At 40.3% G+C, this 22,691-nt stretch overlaps 1 protein-coding gene across 2 annotated transcripts in view; it reads right to left on the bottom strand.

Annotated features, from left to right (window-relative positions):
• lrfn1 (leucine rich repeat and fibronectin type III domain containing 1) overlaps nt 1-22,691 on the bottom strand; it is a 209,768-nt gene that overhangs the window by 140,631 nt on the left and 46,446 nt on the right. For both annotated transcript variants that reach the window (XM_088300165.1, XM_088300170.1), the window contains one exon: nt 4,993-5,059. The gene's annotated coding sequence lies outside the window, so the exon portion shown is untranslated. The remainder of the gene's footprint in view (nt 1-4,992; nt 5,060-22,691) is intronic.

Genomic DNA, 22,691 nt, shown 5'->3' with positions numbered 1-22,691 from the left:
AGGAAGACGAGGGAGATGAAGAGGCGGAGGGTGGGAGGAAAGTGGCCGGTTGACACAGTCGTTGGTGCCTTTAAGCACACTGCAGCAGCTAAAGCGATTTCAATTGGGACCACGTTGAAAAGTAATGCGCACCGTGCACGATCTCCACAGATTAATTAAATAGTAATAAACATCATAAAAACATTAAGTGATGGTAGAGTGTTTTTTTTTTATTATAATTATTATTTTAACACTTCTGATTACTAATGTCACGGACGCTGAGCCAAATTCAATCTTAAATTCATGGTTCCTCATCACGTTGGGTTTGATCCAATTCCATGCCTACAACAGTTTTTACGCCAAGTATCACCATAATGACCAACATCAAAGGACTGCAATGTGTATTTGACATTTTCTGCCGTCAATGGCAGTAAATGAGTTAATAGACGCCATAGTATGACAGTTTACACATTAACATTGCACTCAAATATACGGAAATACCCAAAAAAAAAACACATTGAAAAATTATTCATATAATATAAACTGTGAGCCACCTGATGAATAAAAACGTGTTAAATTTAATGCTTTGATTTGATTTATTGATTTGAATGCAACGCTACAAGCTTCATTCTCATGTTTGATTTGTCACTTTGTTTTTCATTCAGTGATTCTTCTGCATACCACAAGAGGGAACCCTCGCCCCACACTTTGAGAATCTCTGGTCGACATGATCGTTTATGCCTCAGTTGTTATGAACTTTGAGCAGTTATTGATTGTCGGCAGGCAGGAGATGTCAGATCTTCAAGTTTTCGGCTAAACGTCCTAAATTGGACCCGTTTACGTATTTGTTTGCCATCAAATTACTTTAGTGCCATTTTAGAGCAATCCTAGTTGCAATATTGTTAACTCTCGTAAGTGCATTCTACCGATTTTTCAAAGCTCTGTGGCTCACTTGTCCTTTGATTAAATGCACGGCGAAAAATTTACTTTTTTCATTGAAATAAATGCATACAAGATTAATCCGTTTCAGAACCCCAACGGACACCAACAAAGTTTCATAATCTAGAGAAATTGCACTCCATAGTGATTGGATAGAAAAATACAATAATAACGAATAGGGGGAGTGCAATACAATATATACACCTAAAACACAGATCTGATGATGAAACAACGAATACAGACTTCCCTCACTTTTCCCAATCCCAGAGCCCTGCCTCCCCACTGCAATGAGTGAATTTCACGCTCCATTCCCATTACAGACCCTCACACACGAGGTTTCCAAAATTGTTATTATAAGTGGTTTCATAAATGCAATACAATGTTAAGTTTTTAAAATTAAATTATTATCATTTTGACTGTTACTATGATCATTTGGTATAGCCTCGCGGGCCAAATAGAATTATACCGTGGGCCAAATTTGGCCCGCCAGCCAGAATTTGACACCAACTTGTTACACTTAATAAATAACTTTTAAAATGCAAAATGTACAAAAAATACCAAGCTTCTGATTAGAGGTGTCTAATTGTCATGGCCCGCATTTTAGGAAAACATATTGACCCCCCCCCCTCCCCGCCCCATCACACCACACCCAAAAAAAAAAAAATAATTGAAATTTTGGGGGATATATCCGACTTCCAAGGAAGGAGAAATAGCAAGAAAACATTCCAAAATAGCAAGGTTAAACAGATACAGATGTAATCATGGTCACAAATGAAAATCCACGATTTGAAGTGTGCGAGTGAATTTGCAATAACCGAACCGCGAAGTAGCGAGGGAGCACTGTATATGCCTCTGAGTATTGCTACATACTTTGTCTATAGGCGTTGCTGCACCGTTTGTGTTAGCTGATCTATGTTATTACACATTATGTGTTAGCATGAAGCTAACAGAAAAAATCTGTCATTTGGTTCAATATACAAGGTTTACTTCAGGGTTTTTTTTTTGTTTTCTTTTACTGTGAAGTTGCAAAGGGAGTAGCAATAAACAGATTGAAGGAAGCACTCTCTTATTTGAAGAACTGTTTGCCGTCTGCCAAGCTACGCATGGCACACTCCGGGTGGGATGGGGGCGTTTCGGGAGGGGTAGACAGCACCCGCTTCTTTTCAGCTTTGATAAATAAAACGGGGAAAAAAATAAAACAATTGAACCAAGCGACGGCTATCAACTTGAAACGCTTGTAATTTGAGAGACTGTAGCTTGCCTGGGGTGAAGAATTGGGATGGGGGGGGGCATGTTCCTGATGCCCACTGCGATGTTCAAGAGGCCTGACAAAGGGCTTGAGAGGAAGCGAGGGAGGGGGGATCAAGAGGATCGTTGCTTGTAATGGCTTCCCATGTTATTCCATCTTGAAAAAGGCCACCATCATAAAGCTGACCACCCACATCTTTTCACGCATCACCTCGTGCGTCACATCACTTTGGGGCCAAGCGCTCATACTCCTCTTGGCCCTGATCGATGGAAAGACAATATTCAGTATGCTGAGAAATAGACATGAATGCCCACCCACTGGAAGGGAAAGAAGGAAAAACAACAACCAAACGCAAGCGTGCATAATCCTCTCTCGGATTTTGCAAAGCAAACACACAAAAAAAAATAAATAAAAATGTGACAGCTGCTCTGTCTCAATGCTGCTGTTCAAATGAGGCAGATGACATGCTTTTGAAAGGAAATCCTCATCCATGAAATGGCCCCTAGACTCGCAAGTGACTTTTAAAAATTCTGGACACTTCATTGGGTACACCTGCACTCCATGATATATCCCAGAAAGTGTCAATACGCGACAAGGGCTGAACAATTTGTCAAATTCAAATCGACATTGCAATGTAGAAGATTGCAATTTTAAAAATCACACAGGCAGCTGCAATTTTGTGTGGGGGTGGATTGAATGAATGAATAAATAAATAAATACATGTATGTTAGTACTGTCAAGTGATTTTCTTGGGGAATAATCACAAAAAAATTCCACGATTAATTGCCATTAATCACATTTTTTTGTGAAGCTTGAAACAGATATTTACTTGAACACTATCTTGGAATTGATGCAAAATCACCAAATATTAAGTGTATTTAATTCAAATACTGTTCTCATAGCTTTCTTTGATTCTTGAATATGATCTAAATGGACATTTATTTTCGAAACATTTCTCAAAACTGCCCACAAGCGCCACACTCCAGCAGTGTTAGTTTGCAAGGCCCAGTGGCAACTTGAAAACAGCATTTTGTTCTGAGACGTGCGAAAGATGTACAGCTAATATGGCCCAATAATTGCAAAATATGCAAATGATTTTTAAGTAAATCAAACTGAGTTAAAATATTTAACTGAGTTAAAAAAAATCTGGATTAATCACCTGAGTCAACACTTTAATTTTGACAGCCCTAATATATATATATATATATATATATATATATATATATATATATATATATATATATATGTATGTATGTGTGGTCTCTCGATGCTTTAACTCCCTAAAAGGTACCTAAAAATTCAATTTCTTTGCGTACCACCCGCATACAACCAGCGGTAATCGTCCCACAATTTGTGAATCACGTTCCCAAATAAACGACGTGAATATAAACATGCGCGTTTCCAACTTAATGATGGCGAGTCTGCTCCGTGACAAATTAATTGGTGAGAAAAGGACGGCTACGCAGGTGCGACTGCAATGAAATTATGATGCACAACAGGTCCCAAATGTAAACCTCCAATAAAGCGAGAACGCCGGCAAATAAAAGCACGAGAAATAATGGCGTCAGCGCTCATTTATGCCGCTCCGCAGGCGCGCGTTACATGTTTAAACAAGGCAAGTGTCGGCACAGTAAACTTTTATAGGAATATCTTTTTTCCTCGGGCCTTGTTGTATTTGCAGTCAATTTCATGCCGGCTGCGATCTCGGCCTCTGTGCGGCGTGACGGGTGTCAGCGTTATCTGATGTGCAATGTGTCTGCGGCCTGTTGTAATTAAAGGGCTGTCCTTAATGGGCCAAACACCTCCTGGGCATTTCTAACGAATCGCTCGGACGTGACAACAGCTCATTTTCGAGTTGGAGGGTGCGAAACGCACAACGCTGCTCAAATTAGTCCTTACTTGAATAACAATGATTCTTATCAGACAACATATGTCATCCCGCTGTGAATTTTACACTGTTGTTAATATTACAACGCTCAAATGTGCACTTAATGACTTATTTATGATCCCTTTTTTTCATGGAAAATATTCATAGACCGTCAGTATTTTTTGAAGAATTTTCGGGTTTAAAGAAATGATACTTTTAATGCATTTAAATTGGCGTCAATTTTAAACTTTTCATGGGCCGGTCCAGTCCATATCCCTGTAAATGTTTGAAGTACAGTTCAGTTGTATTTAACATTAGAGAACTATTTTCTTTTCAAAGAATTTTATTACAATTTGGATTTTGCGTAATGTGGATTCATGTTTTTTTTTTTTCTGGTAATTCAGTGAAGTGTTGATGTTCAACCTGTGCAACACTTAGTAGCAATATTTTCCCAATATTATGCCATATACTTTATTTCTTTTATTAACTATTGTGCCTATATGGTACTAATAAGATAAATATTTTTGTTTGAGCTTTTACTTGCTGTAATAAGTCGCATGTACCGAGTTTGCCTTTCCCCGTTGTTTCAAAACTAAATTAAAGGTTTTCCGCTTCAATCCACCACACTTTTTGAAATAAATATCCACTTTGTCAGGTCATCAAGCAATAAGCAGAGTGAGTGAGACCAGACTTTCAATCATCACCGGAGACAAATCATGGATCTTCAAGGAACGCCGAATCCTTCAGTGGAAGCGTACGACATCATCAAGGGATGAAGAAAGAAAGACAGTCCAATGGCAAAGTCACGTTCTTCCGTGTGAGTAGCGTCGACCAGCACATCGACAAAGACCAGTTAATAAATGGCCATCGTCATTATTTGAGGAATCAAATTAATGTCCTTGCCACTTGATGCATAGGCATAATCACGGCATCCCCATCATGAATAGATTGCGCCTACCTGTGACACTGCAGACGTCATGACTACAGCACAGCCCACTTTTGCAGCAGACGTGAAATCAGCAAATCTGAAGCACACAAATGGAGAATATATTGGGAAAAAAAATGCTAAAAATAAATAAATAAATAAATCACGATGCACACAAATGGCCTCCCGTCTAATGAATAAATGCCCTGCTCCAATTCCAAAAAGTAATTACGTTGCCATATTTGCAATTTTTGTTCATGTGTATCGCAGTTGTGTAACATGAAAATTTAGGCTTCCTCTCTGATAAACGCATTTCCTCTAATAGACGCCTGTTAAATACACTGAATGAAATCAAATAAATATTCGACACCAGATCGATACACATGCAAATATAGGACTCCCCTATAATGAAAAGGTTTGCGGCTTTTATTTGCTTTGCACAAGTCACATTGTACACTGAGCCACTCTCAGAAATTCCGGCTTTTATTTTTTTCAAAGCGAACTGAAAACAAATTCAGTCTTCCTCTTACCCCCTAATAGACACCTGGTATCTACCAAGCTATATCCATCTATGTAATTGTAGATCATTTGATGTAAAGCATCCCGATGGAGAGCATCAGGATTGGATTCCATTATCCTGCTGAGTTTGAATTTCCGAGTATCTGCACGTGATGCAAGCGCCACATGCGATGACTACTGATTGTGGCGGAAGTGGAGGCAGCGAGTAAGCTATTTATATCAGTGTGCACTCTCGCGGTAATGCACTGTAAAAAGTGATTGATAGCAGCCATATTGGGCGATTGTGTGTCTTGACTGGCTACAGCTCCCGAAAGTGATCCTGAAATGACGACTCTCGCTAGTCCCAGAAAGCAAATGTGCTTTCTGAAACTGGTGCGAGTCCCACACACACCAGGTCACACATGATTAAAAGCGCCGTTTTTGCCAGTATAATGACACGGAACTTTAATGCTGCACTCTGCAGGATTTTGAGTTTCTAAGCGCTACTGCCACCTGCCCCGAAAAATGAATTTTCACACTCCTTTCTTCGCACATTTTTTTTTTTGCCTTCGTCTGGGGCGTGCTCAACAGCGGTTTCTTCTTAGCAGATGTAGAATCCATTATGGCGCCGGTATTCTGGTCATGACTCTGTGAGACAGCGCGGCAAATTCAAACCCGATTCCAGTCTGAAAATTATTCTCTAGAGGCGGGCAAGAATACCCACTGTGAACAGGTGAAGTGTGAATCTGCAATTTAAAAGATGTGTGAGTCATAAATGGGCAAAGAAAAAAGGCTAAAGATAGTTTGGGACTAATGTGAGGAGTGCAGCTTAGAACATTTCTTCAGCTTTCCCTTAGAAACTCTCTGTCACTCTACGCTGTCACTGCACCTGTTTTCCTGTTAAGTGGATTCAGGACTGCGGGGAACGGTGTTAGGCGTTGGCAACTATCTCATGAACACGTCAAGGACTTTTCTACAGGGATTGTAAAACTTGCTTCTAGGAGGAGGCGACAATCTCGCACTGTTCTGCTTTCTCGAGACTCATTGGCGGGGTAAATTGATCATCTAACGTCAGCGTGTCAAACAGTGTATGAGACGTGATTGGGTCACACAACCAACCAGAGATTAAAGTAGAAAAAAAAATGCAGAACTTCTGGTTTATTTATTATTTGAGGCTAAAATATATCTTGCTTTGAAAAGTGACAGGCTTCTCTCTGTTAAATCCATCTGTGATGGACTTGTGACGAGTGGTGCAAAGGATCTCATTTTTGATCAGTGATATGTACGGCTCAAGCCCCACGGCTCGGGCCGGGCACTGTCCGTTAAAAAAAAATATGTGCGTGATCACATTAAGGCAGCATGATTAGTCCGCAATCACTTTAACAGCAGAAGAAGAAGTTGAAAGCCCACATGAATCACATAAATCGAACGTATGGGAGCATTTTGCAAGTCCTCCGATTAACGAAGAATTTTTTTTCTGTCTCTTGTCCCAACAACAGACAAACATGTCACGGAAGCTCCAAAGATACTCAACAAACACGCCACCTCCGCAATGGCTAAATTTCAAAATAAAGCTTACCAAATAATTATTTGAGTCAGTGATGCCAATGCAATAGCCTTAGGAAACTTTTACTTTGAAGTTGGCCTCGGGGTTGCGTAACGACGTACTGCTTCCGTTTCCAACCCTTCGGCTTGCTTTATCGCGGTTTTAATTGACGTCACATACTTGCCACCAACGTCAACAACGTCATCCCGAAATCATATTCAGTCGCTAATAAAGGACGCTAAGAAATCGCTAGTTGATTATCCGCCGGTCCCCAACCTTTTTTCCGCCGCGGACTGGTTCATATAAATTCATAACATTCGCAAACCGGCAACTGGTGTTGGAGGGTCGGGGCTAGCTAGCACTTGTTACTAATGCTAACAGCTAGCTGCTAGCCAGTAGTAGCCACTAATGCCGGAGACTTGTGTCCTGTCGTACAATGATGGCATAATTAACTAGCGGTTTGTTAGCGTCCTAAATCAGCAACTGAATAGGATTTTCTGTTTTGACACAATTTACTTGACATTAGTAGCTTAGAAAACACAGATGGAGTCAGCTTCTTTGTTTCTTATTTACTATTGTGTTAAAATCAATGATTACTTTCGAAAACAATTCCGATGAGTGTTCAACACATGAAAGTGTAAAGGCGCTGAAATTTAAAACATGTAATTAAAAAGTAAAGTCAATCAGAGCTGTCCTATTGTTCATTTATGAATAAATTACAAGAATAATATGTCTACTATCCTCCATTTCCCCCAGAGTAGATTATGCCAGTGAGCTCTAGCCGCTCAAATGAGGAACCTGGCCTGATCACGCCCCCCTAAATGACAGGAGTCCTGCCCTGCGATCAATACACAAAAACCCGGCCTACTAAAGCTCTCGGAGGGGGCATGTTTAATGACCCGGAACGTATTACATACGCAAGTTGCTCAATTGAAGCGCAGGCATAGACGATGTCTAGCCGCCTCCAGATGTTTTTTTTTTTTTTTTTTTGACAAAACACAGTTGCCGTTGTCACACTTTTAACAAATTGCACGAATCAATTTCCATTAGGGAGAGCAAAATTCCTCAATTTCTCCTGGCCGGCCCAAGCCCAGCGGAGCAATAATGCAATGTTCCATCAGTTCAGCGTGTCAGTGAACAGTCTCGAGTGGATTCCGGGGGAGAATTAGTGCGCGGATTACTCAAATGGTCGCCTCGTGGCGGAGATCAACTCTCTGAGTGAATTTGGACGCAGGTTGCACAACCATGCGATTTCAGATTTTTTTTTTTGTCTTGCATAAAATAAACTGCAAAAACATAATCCAAAAAAACAATAAAAAAAACAAGAATGGCAGTTGAGTGCACGGCAATTAGCCGTCATTAAAATCACCATAAAATCAACTTTTTTAGTCTCGCTTCAAAAAAAAAAGTAAAACTAAAAGAAAAATATTTTAACAACTTGACGAGACTACAAGTTAATAATAATAATAATAATAATATTCCCTTTATTAGTCCCACAATGGGGAAATTCGAGATTCGAACCCAGGCCTCCTGGGGAGACTGGGTCCTGAACGCAGCGCCTTAGACCACTCGGCCATCCAAGTTCTGTAAGTCCATGCTATATGCGGTATGAGGAAATGAGCCCTGCCAGGAACAGCGCAAAACTGCTCATAACAGCTCAAGATGTAAATATTCCAAGAACTAGCTTCCCAAAACATTATAATTTCAAACTCACTTTACAGTATTTATGTTAAAATGAAATGGATTACAGTAAATTTGATATAGAAAAAAAATGCAAAAAAAAGTTTGCAAAATGTGATATCAAAATTTGGTCACGTGGCAAAAGAAGGCACACTCGACATTGTAATATTGATTGTTTTAAATAAATGGCCTCAAAGTGTTTTCAAGACAAATATTGACATTTCACAACATTTCAAAAAAGACAAGGAACAAGTTTGGATAACAGCGTACAAATATGCTGTCACATGGCGCGTGTCACCATTGAATTTTATTACATTTATTACAGACAACAGTTTTCATACAAATATGTAGTTCTGCGGTAAAAGGACAATAGTTTCTACTCTGATGGCGTGCAGTGGAATACAAAGCCGGCAGACTTGGCACTGACTTTAAAACAACAAAAAAGAACAAAAAAAAAAAAGACTAAAGCGCATCTGCACCCCGGGCTTGTTGGCCTGAGCCAACTCGACGTGATGCACTTTGCATTCTAGTCTGTCCACTTCACTGGACCTCAGATGAACAACTTGGCTCCAATTGTGTGAGCATTTTGGTTCAGTTTTGGTTCTTCAGAATTCAACACATTATACATTATACATTATGCTTGCGTTTGTTCTAATACCAAAATAAACACTTAAAATCGACAGCAAAAACTCATTTATCAAATTTTTTGGACAAAGATAAAAACAAAGGACATTTTTGCTACGTAGTAAATTATTTTATTAGTTTTGTAAAGGTAAAACTCCATCATCTAGTAATTAGCTATAATTTTTTGGGGAAAAAAAACAACATTTTATTTCATTTACCAAAATGTTTTTGTTAACAATCTCGTGAGAAATAACAATCGTTCTACCGTGCTGCCCCGCAATACAACACCACAATGTATTTTATTTTTTTGCAGTCCAATTTTTTCTGGCAAATAAAATGTCATGATAATTAAAGCAAGAAAAATCTTGTTGCTGACCCCTCAAACTCTGTCACACAAGAGAAAAATCCCTTCGAGGCATCCCAGAGGCATGTTCAACAGAGGTGGGCAAGTTAATGGCGGAGGAAAAGAACGCCTCTGGCCCTGATTTTCACTTGAGAATCATAAGAAGAAAAGTGCAGTGTTTTCCACTCAGCATGGTAATTACGGCACAAACCCGAGCCTTATAGATGATTACGGTTTGACTCGACACGACGCCTCTTTCATTAAACTCTCCATGCAGCTGTGCTGTTGATGTGACCGTTGTATCGTCGGCTCCAATTACTTGTCAGCATTGCTTTCCCGACGAGTATAAAAAAAATAAAATGAAAAAAAAAAAAAGAAAAATACAGACAACATTAAAGAGGTCACCTTGTTTGTTTTTGCACGTCTTTGTATGTGCCTATGTGCAGCTGAGCGATTCCAGAGGATGCAAAAGAATTTTGGAGAAAGTTTGGGTGCACTCGATGTCTCGTAACGTTTGAAATAAATGTATGGACAGCAAGCACCATAACTCACTGTCGTAGATGATGCAACAATTATGTATTATTGCACTCGTGTTAGGAAAAGGTGAGCTTTTTTTTTTTTTTGTTGATTTTCTCTTATATTAGATATTGACTAAAGGGTTAAAAGTCCAAAGTAAACTGTGCAAGCTAAGCTACAAATTGTTTATCGCAATAAAAGCTTTGTGCGTCATACATAAAAAGTAGCCTACTTGGATTTTAATGTCAGTGCAAGTTGGCCTTTCAAAATAATAAAAGTAGCACTGACTGGCAGTATATTGAAAGGAAAAATCATTGTCACCAGCTAAGATGATGATCCCAGGTCGCTCTGCACCATTTGTAATGAAATTGAAATCGCTTCCTGCAGGACTAAAAGACACATTTTCAGCCGCAATAAAAAAAGGGGCACACTGGACGCCAGGGCTGCTCTAAAGTGGATTCGGACAATATGTGCGCCAGACTTTTCAGTGACTCATTTAGGACATGTGGCTATTATGACATCATCCATCATACCTATACCTGAATCCTGAGAAGTACACATTTTGGTTTTGTTTCCTGACAGAAAAAAAATCAATGGCGTGAAGGAGACCGCTGACTTCAACGCTCGATGAAGGCTGAGACAAGTTTTGACATGAAAGACCACGTCAAATGTTCTTGGTGAGGTTTCTTTTCACTTCGCATCCTCCTCTGAATCATGAAGTTCTTTGGTATTTTTTTTCCTAATAATCAACTAGCCCGACCATCCCAGTCCAACTTTCCATCCTTTTGACATGAGGGTTACAAATAGTAAGTAAGTAAATCAAATAGTGTATTAATATGATATAACAAACTTTGAATATGGCAGAGAAGAGGCACCATCGAGCCATCTGACCTGTCACCAATTTGATTTTGTCATTAATTGTTCTTTTTTTACAAAACAATACATCTCACATCCAGCCGATGCCAGGCAGCACTTGATTGCGCATACGATTACAGCAAAAGTGGGTCTTCGAGTCCTATTTTAGATGAAGTGACGACACCGGCAAGTCGCTAACTTTAGTCAATTAGGTGTCGGCCTGCTGTGAGAATGTACGAGCACACGCGCACACACACACACACACACACACACGTCAAAATATCCCATGCATCAAAAAAATAGTCACGATTCACTGTCACTATTCTTATTCTTCTAAATCATTATTACAAAAACTGCACCATATTCAACATCTAAGAGGTTTTCATCCTGCTGAACAACTCAAAAATTGGCTTAACAGCAGTCCTGGAAGTTTTTGAAAATTCAGCACCTGAAGACAGTTTCACTGGGAAACATGAAATTTGGTCGTCAGATTTATTATTAAAAAAATAATAATCTCCGCTAGTTTCATTAGGAATATGAAATTTGTTAAGGATGGCTCTCTTGGAACAGCCATTTGGGCCATCGACTCAAACTCATCGCAGCCATTTTCCCTTGGCAACATGAAATTTGGTAGGCTTGTCCATCATGAGTAGAAGTACAAAAAGTCCCAGTTAACGCTTGCCTAAAATGACACTCGCGTCCTTCAAAAACAATCTCGTCTTTGTCAGTTTCCTTTTGGTACTGTGAACATTTGGAGCTGTATCTATCATGAGTACATGTCAAAAAAAAAATACAAATTGAAGAACCCATGCTTAAGCCGACAGGAAGTCTGCCATTTTGGTTTGAAGAAGCCACTTTGAGGTTATCGTCCTTCAAACACAATCCCGTCTGAGCCAATTTCCCTTCGGAATAAGAAATCCGGTCGGCGAGCCTATCATGAGTACACGAGGAAGTCTGCCATTTGGTTTGCACTAACATACAACATAAGGGTGATATTGACTATTTTTAGGTTTATTTAAAAAAAAAAAAAAAAAAACAGGCCTTACCTTAGACATGTCTGAATGCCACCAAATTTGAACCACGGACGATAGATGCTGACTTTGGGGTAAAGTTAAATTCATAGAGAAAAAAAAAAAAAAAACTTAACTTACTCCAATGTTTTCCTTAGCGGCATGAAATTTGGTAGGCAAGATCCAAGAAAAAGTGAAGAAGCCATTCCCACTAAAAAAAATAGTCAACCATATTGGTTTTAAGCCGCCATTTTTGTAGTTATTTTGACATTTACAGAGGGTCCTTTCAAAATGGACTCGACTTCTACAGTTTCATTCCGATTGCTACCAGATACACCACGCATACGACAGCTAGGCAACAAAAAGCATGGTGATGAAGCTAATGAATTAATGACAACACCCATAAAATTATATTTTTTCACCTCTAAAATATCACTCGGCGGCAAAACCCCCACCAAGGAACACAATGCACTGTATGACCAAGGCCTCGTGGGCGCCCCCTTTTGGCAGAAATGTATGTAGGCAATAACTAACTGTATAAATTATTTTTTACACTTGATTGACAGTTAAGTATGTTACTTCAAATTATCTGAACAGTTAATTCAGGTTTTAAATTGGGATTAAAAATCATTTCAATTTCCATCATTTCCAGAGGGGAGGTGTGGGCGGGGGTTTTAGCTCTTGAATAGTAACACAAAATAAACCGTGGAGGTTTCACTGTACCAGCATTGTAATCTGTGCTTTAGTCTTCCTAAATGCATTTCCCAAAGTAAAAATGCTGGGAATTAAAATCAATCAATGCACCCTGTCATGGATTTAAACACCATGAGACGAGAGGTAAATATTTTATGTACTAATTTGGTCCCAAATGGCTCCCAAGTATCAATGTCTTTGAGATAAGTGGTCAGAAAAACGAGAGCTGACATACCAGGGGAGGGGGGGGGGAAATGAAGAAAAAAAAAATACATCTCATCAGCCCATTTTTCATGGTGCCATGGCAACAGAACATTCAAAAGATTTTTGATGAGAACAGCAGGGAACAGCGGTCTGATTACAAGCAAGACAATTTGTGACTGCAATTGGAAGAGAGCTTGCACACACAGAGGCATCATCTGCTATTCTACGTGGCTGTCACTTGTGCAAATATGTCCTGATCATGGAAGAGAGTCCACAAAGCACAAGAAACCGTGACAACATCTCGTCTTAAGGGGAAGATTGTGCGGCTCCAAAGCTCATTTCACCACTCGATCGTTGTCACGCCACTGCCGGGTGGACAGCAATCGGATTGACAGCGCCTTGAAAATCAGTGGGCCTGGACTCGTTTCTCACCACTGGCAGGCCCGTCAATATCGCACTCTCCCTTTTCCTGGATCTCAGGTTCAAAATCACACATGAGAAAGTGGCAATCATCATGCGTCGCTGCGACTATCTCTCACTCTCTCGGGCGGCCACTCGCACATGGCAATCTCACTCTCCAGTGCTCGGCAAACATGCGGCGACGGCAGGAAACGTTCAAAGTGCATCGACACATACGTGTGGTTCAACACCTTTTTTCGCAATGAATGCAAAGCTCTCACTTTCATTTCCTGAAGGGTACTTCTTATGGAAAATTTTCTTTTTAGGTGCTTGTATACAAATGCAGTAGTTTTTTGGAGCATCTGCCCACCCTGCGAAGCATGAAATTACATAACCAAGTACAATATAGTTATTTGCCCATGTCAGAAAATGTGTCGTGAAGCCAGTCTTGTAAATTTGGGTTGTATTGTGTCATAATAGGCTAATTTACAAACTAATGCCCTTCAAATCGAGTTTCTCTGGCCTGACTTGGCTGTGTAAATATGAGTTATTTCCAAGTGACGCTCGGGAAAATACACGGTCCGTAAAATTTACCCAGTCACTAACATACACGCCCTGAACTGGTTGCCAACCAAAAGCAGGGCACACGTAAATGAACAACCATCCACACTCACAATCACACCAACGGCCGACCTTCCTTGTATGTTTTTGGAATGCGTGAGGAAACCGGAATACCCGGAGAAAACCCACACAGACACGGGGAGAACATGCAAACTCCACACAGAAAGTCCAGAGCCAGAATCAAACTCGGTATCTCTGTACCGTGAGGCGGCCGTACTAAGCAGTCGGCCACCATGCCACATGGCTCGAATAAATAGAATTTTAAAAGTTTTTTGGTCACACAAGATTTACTGAGTGGCCACACCTGGGCGCAGTCTAAAACTCACTCACGGTTGGATACACTGTTCCATCGAGATTCCACAATTCCTCTCAGCTCATCAGTAGGGCACTAATATTAATTATCCTTTGCAATGGGAAAGAATATCTTATGTTGTTGTCCAACATCTGTTGCCTCACTCTTTTTGTTCTATCCGTTGATTAAAGCGTTATTGAGTTTTAAATATAGAAGGAATCATCATCTTTGTTTTATATTTAGATAATAATCACTTTTTTGAAGAATTGCTCACGATTTGCATATTGTAAAAAACGAGTCGATGTGAGTTCACTGCCATCGTACGGAGCTATTGTCTCAAGTCTGGTCTCACAAGTCAAAGCAAAAAAAACTCAGCCGAACTCTCAAAAAAAAAATAATAATAAAATAAAATAATCACTTCACACAGTTGTGAAAGCACCACATAAATTTTAATAGGACACCTGGGAGCTGTTTTGAATTAGTGGGAAAATGGCATGATGGCGCCTTCAAAAATGGCCCAGCCGTTTTCCAATGCAGAATCGGCAACATAAACGATAACTGATTTTAATTTCACTTAAGATGGGCCTGTTGATAAAGCGCACAAATCATTACTTCTAATCCCCGTGAAAGCAAAAAGGATTACATCGGATTTGGCCCCGCTCGACTGTGCCGATAGAGGGTTCTTATCTTCTTCCTGACTCGCTGATACAATTGTTCTGTATGGAAGCAGGAACCCTGGTCATTTTCACTCATATCTGACACAAAAAGGTCAAATAAGTAAGTCAGAAACTTTCGGGAGGGATTATCAATGTAATGGTAAGAACCTAATTAATTTGAGCTACTTGTCAAACTGTCAGAGATTATTGTTCTGTTTCCGGGAAAGAAGAGTGTTGAATTTAGAGACTATGGCACTCAAGAGTCATCTAAAGATAGCTTTCATGGAGATTCAAACTTTCAGGTATTTTTGTTAGCGTGTTAAAACAATAATCCAATTTATTTTAGCTGCTTGTTAATCAATTTCAGGGCAGCTACACTGAAGATTGGAAAGAATGCATGGCCTAAAAGAGACAGATTTTGGCGGCGGTATAAAAGTGAAATGATCATTTTTGATTTTTGTGATGACCATTTCAAGTTAAAGCAAGAACACGAATTTTTGTCGCAGATTCATTCTCTGCAAGAACAAAAGTCAAGTCAGCTAAAGTCCGCTGTTTTGTTTATTTTTTATTTTTTTGATGCATGAAGAAAAAGCAATAAACTAATTAAGTATACAATCCAAGATGGCCGAGTTGGCTCTGGTTAAAAAAAAAAAAAAAATCCAAATCATACTCAAGATAGCCAAGTTAGCTAAGATCAGAAGTTTGAATCATCATTTTCACCTGAGACTTGTCAAATGTTTGGCTGTCGTTTTATTTTTGCTGCTATTAAAGTATAAGGGATTATTTCTCGTACGCTGTCACTTCTTTACAATAAATGACCCAAATAATTGCAGGTGAGAGTCCAGAGAAAGTGAATTCAACATTTTTGACTTAGATTATTAACTTTTTGGGTGGTGGGCAAAAACCCAATCACTTTCATTTATTCACCTGTGAGGAATTATTATTCAATTAAAGAATATTGGCGTCAGGTTGGCTGAATTCACGATGAAATAATAATAATTTAAAAAAAAAATTACTGCATGTTATCAAACGTCTCAGCACAATCCCTGCTACACTTTTAATGACAATCATTGTTTCAACGGCCTTTTTTTTTCAATACACGGTCAATGAAAAGATTAATGATCGATTTTCCTCACATCCGATCAGTGAACGACTGTGCGCTATATATTACCTTCTCATAAACGTGCATCACTCATTGCCTATCCGTAGTGTTTGACTCCTCCGTTATGAGCCATCATCACAAGGTAAGTGCTGCTAATGAGAGTTTTCCCACCTCTCGCCCGTGTTAATTACGGGGGGCAAAAACTGCAGTTCAGCGAGATAAGTGCGCTATTGATGCAACGTGGCTGAGACAAGCTACTGTACTGCAGCCATGTTCTATGAAGCATCCACGGGCGATGTGTAAACACAAGCCGGGTGGAAATCTCAAAGTTAACTATTATGTTTCATGAAATTGGATGAATCCAACCCCGATCTCTTTTCTCTCGGGGCTTCTCGTGTCCAGATTTGAGTCTAATCTGCCCAGGGTCTTCCGAATCGGCAGACAATGTACTGTAACTTCAGATATCACCGGTGGGACTGTCTTAACCAATCAGATTTTGCAACTGAATTGGAAATCTGAAAGGTTGGTCAAAGCAAAACTTGCATTTTTGTGAAGTATTGATGGTTTCTATAATTGCTACTACGGTGGTATTAAGAGGTGGATTAAGTCAGGTAAATCCCCTTCTGACGGCCCAGCTCGCAAATGCACTGCTGTAGATGCATTAATCTTATCAAAACGACAAGCGGAAATCCCAAAGCAGCCTGGTTAAGGTGAGCGCATTTGTGGACTTGTCATGGTTGACGCGATGAAGTTGAATTTCAAAATAGAGGAGCGATAAGTACAACGGCGGCGGTGGGTAAAGGTCCGACGAGAGCTCAAAGCCGCCCCTGAGTGCAGCTGACTAAGTGTGCGTGTTATCAGGGCGGCATGCTTGAAATAAGGCGCTCGTGAAAGGTTTGCGCGATGAGCTCTGCTGCACGGTCTGCGAGGGGTACACGGGTGAATGTCAAAGCGGGAATGGATCACAGAGGAAGGCTCCCCGGGGTGGAGCGTGCGACTCGGTCTACTGGGGCAGAAGTTGACGCCCAATCAAAGACGGCTGTTCACGGAGTGGTGCGAATAGGTGAGGGAATTTTTGAGGAACATTTGTGAAATAATATTAATGAAGAGTAGTTAAGAGGAGTGGTCGTGGTAGTAGCTGACTGGCCGAATGTTTAGCGTGGGAATGGGCAATTTAAATGATGGAGGCGGCCACAATTTTTTGTGAGCACCACAGGGGGGCCAAATGGAACCACGCACTTCCTAGCCAGATGTATGGCCAAAAAAAAAAAGATTAAATGTCATTTGTCAATATGTCTAAAGGATGTACTATTCAACAAAAATGGTTTTGAATTAAACAACTAAATAAACACACACTGTGATTTTTTTTTCCCCAATGCAAAGAGCTCTCTCATGTGAAAATGGTCATTCAAGGACGGCACAAAACTGCTGAACAGCAAAGCAACGTTAAGTTTAGGAACTCATTTGTGCATTTTTTTTCAAATCACACTTTTTTTTATATTATTGCGATTCTATTTTTGTCCAAAATGTCATTCAAAATCTGCAAAAAAACATAATTTGACATACACACAGAGCACATGGCAAGTACGACAAAGCCATGTCTCCTGCCATCTAGTGGTTAATAGTGATAAAACAAAAAAGTGGAATTGTGCCATTCGTGGCGAATAAGGACCGCAAATAGCCAGAATTCACGTAAAAATGACACCCATGGCATGTTGAGGCCCACAAAAAGATGATTAATTTTCAAGAGAATGATAATAAACAGCCTCACAATTACTGCCATTGACGGCTTTTTTACTTGGCTGGTTGTGAATGAGTTAAGAGAGTTGGGGAAAATAATTGCCTTTAACAGTTCCACTGATGAAAATGAAAAAAACCCAAAAAAACACAGAAATCCATGTTGATGATTGAACAGGAAGTCAGCCATTTTAGTTTGAAGAATCAATTTTCGGGCGAATTCCAAACCTCGTACTTTAAACAATCGACGACTTCACCCAAATGAGACCCAATCGGAAGTAGGTACCCACGAATGAGAGACGCCACAATGTTTGATCATCATTGAGGATTCGCCATGAAAAACGGGGTGCAAAGCTCCATTCATCGGCAGTCACCTAACACGGGAAACCTTGTGCAATGTCATTAGTTTCCCTTCACAGCCAGGCCATTGTTTTGTTTGTGCACTTTGCAAGTTAAGCTGAGTGAAAGCTCGCAAGCAGCTGTTCCTGCACCGCTCATAATTGGAATGTTGAAAGGCGCGCCTCTGGAAAACAAACAAATAGAGAGCCGGGATGATTTTGTGCTCTCTGTAGTCGCGTTCCTCTATCCAAAAATACCCCTCCCCCCACCCCCACCCCATTTGACAATAGTGCTGCAAGTTAAACACCTGTCATCGTTTGCACACACCACACTGGAGTGGCGCCTTGAGCCGCTCTACAGCTGCAATGCATGACCTAAAAGCAGCACTGGCCGCTTACCCTTTTTATTTTTCTACCAGTGTCATTCAAAGCAGACATGCGATAAAGCCCCTTTTTGCAGTGAGGCCTCATTAATTTCCCTCGGGGAGGATCAATCAATATTCAATAGTTTGGCACCAACCGCTTTCTCAGGCTGACATTGCGAGAGCTGAGAAAGGGCCTCTGTTTGGAGACATCAGGATGAGGTCTGAAGTGTTTTCAAATTGAGAGACAAACCAAGTGTTTTGGTTTAAAAGCTGCTACACACTAATCCGACGTTGGCCATGTTTGCAACACTGAGTTGGCCCGAGAAGTCGGCACGTTGGAGCGGAAAATGCTTTATACAGATTTGACATTCAAGAAGGAAACTTTTCAAATAAAAACTCAACAACTGATCGGAATTTGTTCCGATAGTCTCTTAACTTCTCTGGAGTTCAGAAAGTAGTTCAAGTTAGATATCTGGGCTTCTTTGCTTATCCTCGCAAGGACCCGCACCCAAGATGAATGCGGCCAAAAAAAAGAGGGCTCTTCAAATCAAAATATATACGGCTCATCTCTATCATCTCATGTCGGTTGTAATTGTTCTTCCTCTCTTCCTCACTCTCACGAATCCAAGATCCCCGTCTGGTCTCAAGGCTTATCCCAAGGCTTGGTGTCTTCTGGCATCCTGCGATCTTGTCTTTAGTGTCGGTGTGTTTGGGTGTCCAGATCTCAAATTGTTGCGTCTTTATGTGTGGGTGGCGCATCACGACCCCGTTGTGCAAGTTTTACGTCAAATAAGTTTCATCTTTGGCTTTACTGAGTATGTGGCAGATTTTCTGTCACTTGTATATGCAGGCTGTGTGTGTGTGTGTGTGTGTGTGTAAATGTGGAGTGCAAACCCTGAACAGTCTATGGAATTCAACACATTTAAACTAAGTAATATATGAATACGAGAGAATAATTTAAAACCAGTAAACACAATCACCTGTCATTATTGTGCATGGTACTTCTTGTTTCATTTGATTATTTTGTTTAATCAATGCTTAATCTTAATTGCTAATAAATGCTCATGTTAATGAATTTTATTTCGTAATTTTTTTTTAATTATCAAATTTTTGTAAAAATTGTTTTTTAATTAAATGCTAATGTTAATTATCGACAACTTGCCACGTAAAGGTTTAACATAATGCCACGAATATCATATAATCCTTCAATACATTTATGCATAAATATAAAGTAAGAAATAATGTAAGTAATATGGAATGGAACATGCACCATTTTGGACAGTTTTCATTTTTTCCCTGCGCATTATGCATGCGAAATGCTGGCATATGCCTGAAGGTCTACTAATTGGTGCCGATTTGGAATGCTCAGACTTGGCAGAGGTGTGCGCTCTCTAGTTATGTTTGAAGGCAGCATTCTGGCTGGAGCTCTTGCACTAGATGTCATTTGAAGGTGTAGCATAGCTAATCAAGTGTCCAATGTAGCGAGGATGCAGGGGCGTGGCCAGAATTTTTTATCGAGCTGGTCAGGGTGACGACGGTTCAGTGAGGGGTGGCCGCGTGCGCATCCATCACTCCATATCATCCGATCCACAATCAGGGTTTCAATTTAATTTACATTTTACACAACGTCCCAACTTCAGTAGAATTGGGGTTGTAAATGGAAATTGCGGTGAGTGATTCAGCGAGTGGTTGTTCAATAAATTTGACTAAATTTGTCGTGGGGAATCAGGCATTGGCGAGGGTTCACAATACTTGCACCCAATTTGTTTTTACAATTTCACGGTAAAATGAATGAAATGCTCTTATGTCCATAGATTGTAGGTTGAAGTGGACTACTGCAGCGACACGCACAAAAAAAAAAACCGTATCCGAATTTCAATCCACGGAAACAACCGTGCAGTCACTTGACTTGAAAGCGGTCAAAGCGCAACACGTAATCTCCTTGACAACAGCTTGACCGCAGATCCCGACGTTGACTTCCTGCCAACAAATATCACCACAATGAAACCGATCAAGTGGCCACGCTTTGTCGCATGGCGACAAATATTTGCGGCCACCTCTTTCCCGCCTCTGTAAGGTCAACGGCAAAGACGAAGACTGCAATTGTGCTCTGTGCGTGTGTGTTTACGGCCACTAAAGAGCAGTAACCACGCCGTCACGCTTTCTCAAGGAGATTTCACACCGACTCAACTATCATTAACCCGTTTAATTGCTCCAAAGGACTCCTTTGCAGTCGCACCAAAGTAGGATTAAACGCCGGTTGATCTCCTCGTCATGCTCGTCGTTATCTCTGATTTGAACGTTAAAATAAAATTCACCTGGCAAACATCCTTAGTGTGTATTCATCACCTTTGTATAACGTATGCTGTATCCCTCGGCCGCCTTCAATTTTTAATTTCATCCGATCCTATCGTAATTTCAGAAACATGGGCACGGTGAATGTTCATGTTTAAAACTCTCCACATAATTTGTACCGAGGTTTTTTTGCAGTGTACAAGCAGTTCGTAAGGGTGTCTGGTGTGGATTATAATCTGTATTCCAGAACGCTTCTAGCAATGACCATTGATTAGGAACGCACAATTGACATCCAATTCAACAGCAGACATTGCATTGTAGGCACTGTATCATACGGAGAAGTTTTTCTAATATTTTGGTGACTTTATCAAGCCATATGACAGAGCCGAAATATTTAAAAAAAATTCTGTGTGGCGCAGTGCAGTTCTATGCTACTTAAAATTTAAACGTCAGCTATTAACACACATGTTGATGAATACCTGCAATATGTGACAGTCTTCGAAAAATCATGTCATCGTAGCGTTTCATTTTGGAATATGTTACATCCATAAAATTCCAAGTCAATTATTATTTGCTAAAAAAAATTAAAATCAGTTTGAACATTCAATATATTGTCTTTGTAGTGTATTCCATTAAATCTAATTTGAAGACGATTCGCAAATCATTGCTTTCTCTTTTCCGTTTCTGTAATGCCATAGGTGTGCAAATGAAAGTGAATGGTCGTTCGTTTACATCAGGGATGGGCCACTAACTACGGACGGGGTAACCGTTCCTCGTCTGCACAACTAGGGGGCACATAGCACCAGGCACTTCTTAACCACATGCATGGCAAAAATGAGCTTTTGAGAATTGTGTTTAAGGGTCGACTTTCATGGCTGATAGTCTCTCAGCGTTCTAGGGAACATGCATTCTGCTTCCTCTTCTACACAAAATAGGCAATTTTCTTGAACAAATTTGGTCTGGGCTTCTGGTCCTTGCTCTTCTCTGACAAAGTAGTCTTAGTGTTGAAGGTGCTCTTGAGTCTAGTGGTGAACATTGTTACACCATATATTACCGTGTGTGTGTGTGCGTGGCATGAAAGCAGTTCTGGGCTTGTGCGGTGCAATCATCACAAACAACGTCTCGTCTCAGAGAAGCAAGGCGTCGTCACTGAAACTCCCAGAACACCCCATGCGGAAGAACGGTGTAGAAACACAAGCTTTTTTAAAAAAAAATTTTTACCGCTAGTCGCAATTGAAAGTTTAGAATCACTGGGTGGAAAAAGAAGAAGCTGTCAGACGTACCTTTTAATAAGCCGCCTGCATGTTTGCGAGATCCCCCCCACCCCATCCCATTTTTGACAGCTCCCCCAGAAGTCACGCTTAGCATGACCTCATGAAACTGGATCTCATTTACCTGTTAGAACTTTTCATCACATTAATCAAACAATTGTGTGATGTTTAACAGATGCCACAAAAATAGAAAAAAAAATGGAAAAAAAATAGAAAATTTACAACTGTATTCAACCACCGAAGGAAAGCCTGAAAAGAATATTGGAACTCAGCAATTTATATTTTTTTCCCCCCATTTCCTTAATTGTTGGCGCTGCACTTGTAGTAGAGCTACACGCAACTGTCATTCATGCAGACGGTGCAGGTCGATCGCAGTCAGTGCCCCAATAACCAGCCACTTGTCTTACCTCTAATCGCATTTGGAAAATAGGCACTGACGGTTTCAACTGCTGATCTCCGCTGAATGGAATCAAACAAATACGCAAGCATAGCAGCAGCGGTAACTTCCCCACATTGACTAATTCCCAGATAAAATGTATGCTAATGATGGATTTTTCATTTCAGAACAGCTGCTGGGAAAATATGAAAAAGCGCCACATTGCTTTGCCACAACTAACTGTCGGAACTGTCGATGATTAACGATTATGCTGGGTGCCCAACGCACAAAACAAATCTTTCACGGTAATT

This window comes from Idiotropiscis lumnitzeri, chromosome 7 (genome assembly GCF_059441095.1).
Source record: "Idiotropiscis lumnitzeri isolate Australia: NSW breed Sydney's pygmy pipehorse chromosome 7, RoL_Ilum_1.0, whole genome shotgun sequence".
In the NCBI taxonomy this organism is placed as follows: domain Eukaryota; kingdom Metazoa; phylum Chordata; class Actinopteri; order Syngnathiformes; family Syngnathidae; genus Idiotropiscis; species Idiotropiscis lumnitzeri.
The sequence above is the reverse complement of the archived record's forward strand: the minus strand, read 5'-3'. Positions and strand labels throughout refer to the sequence as shown.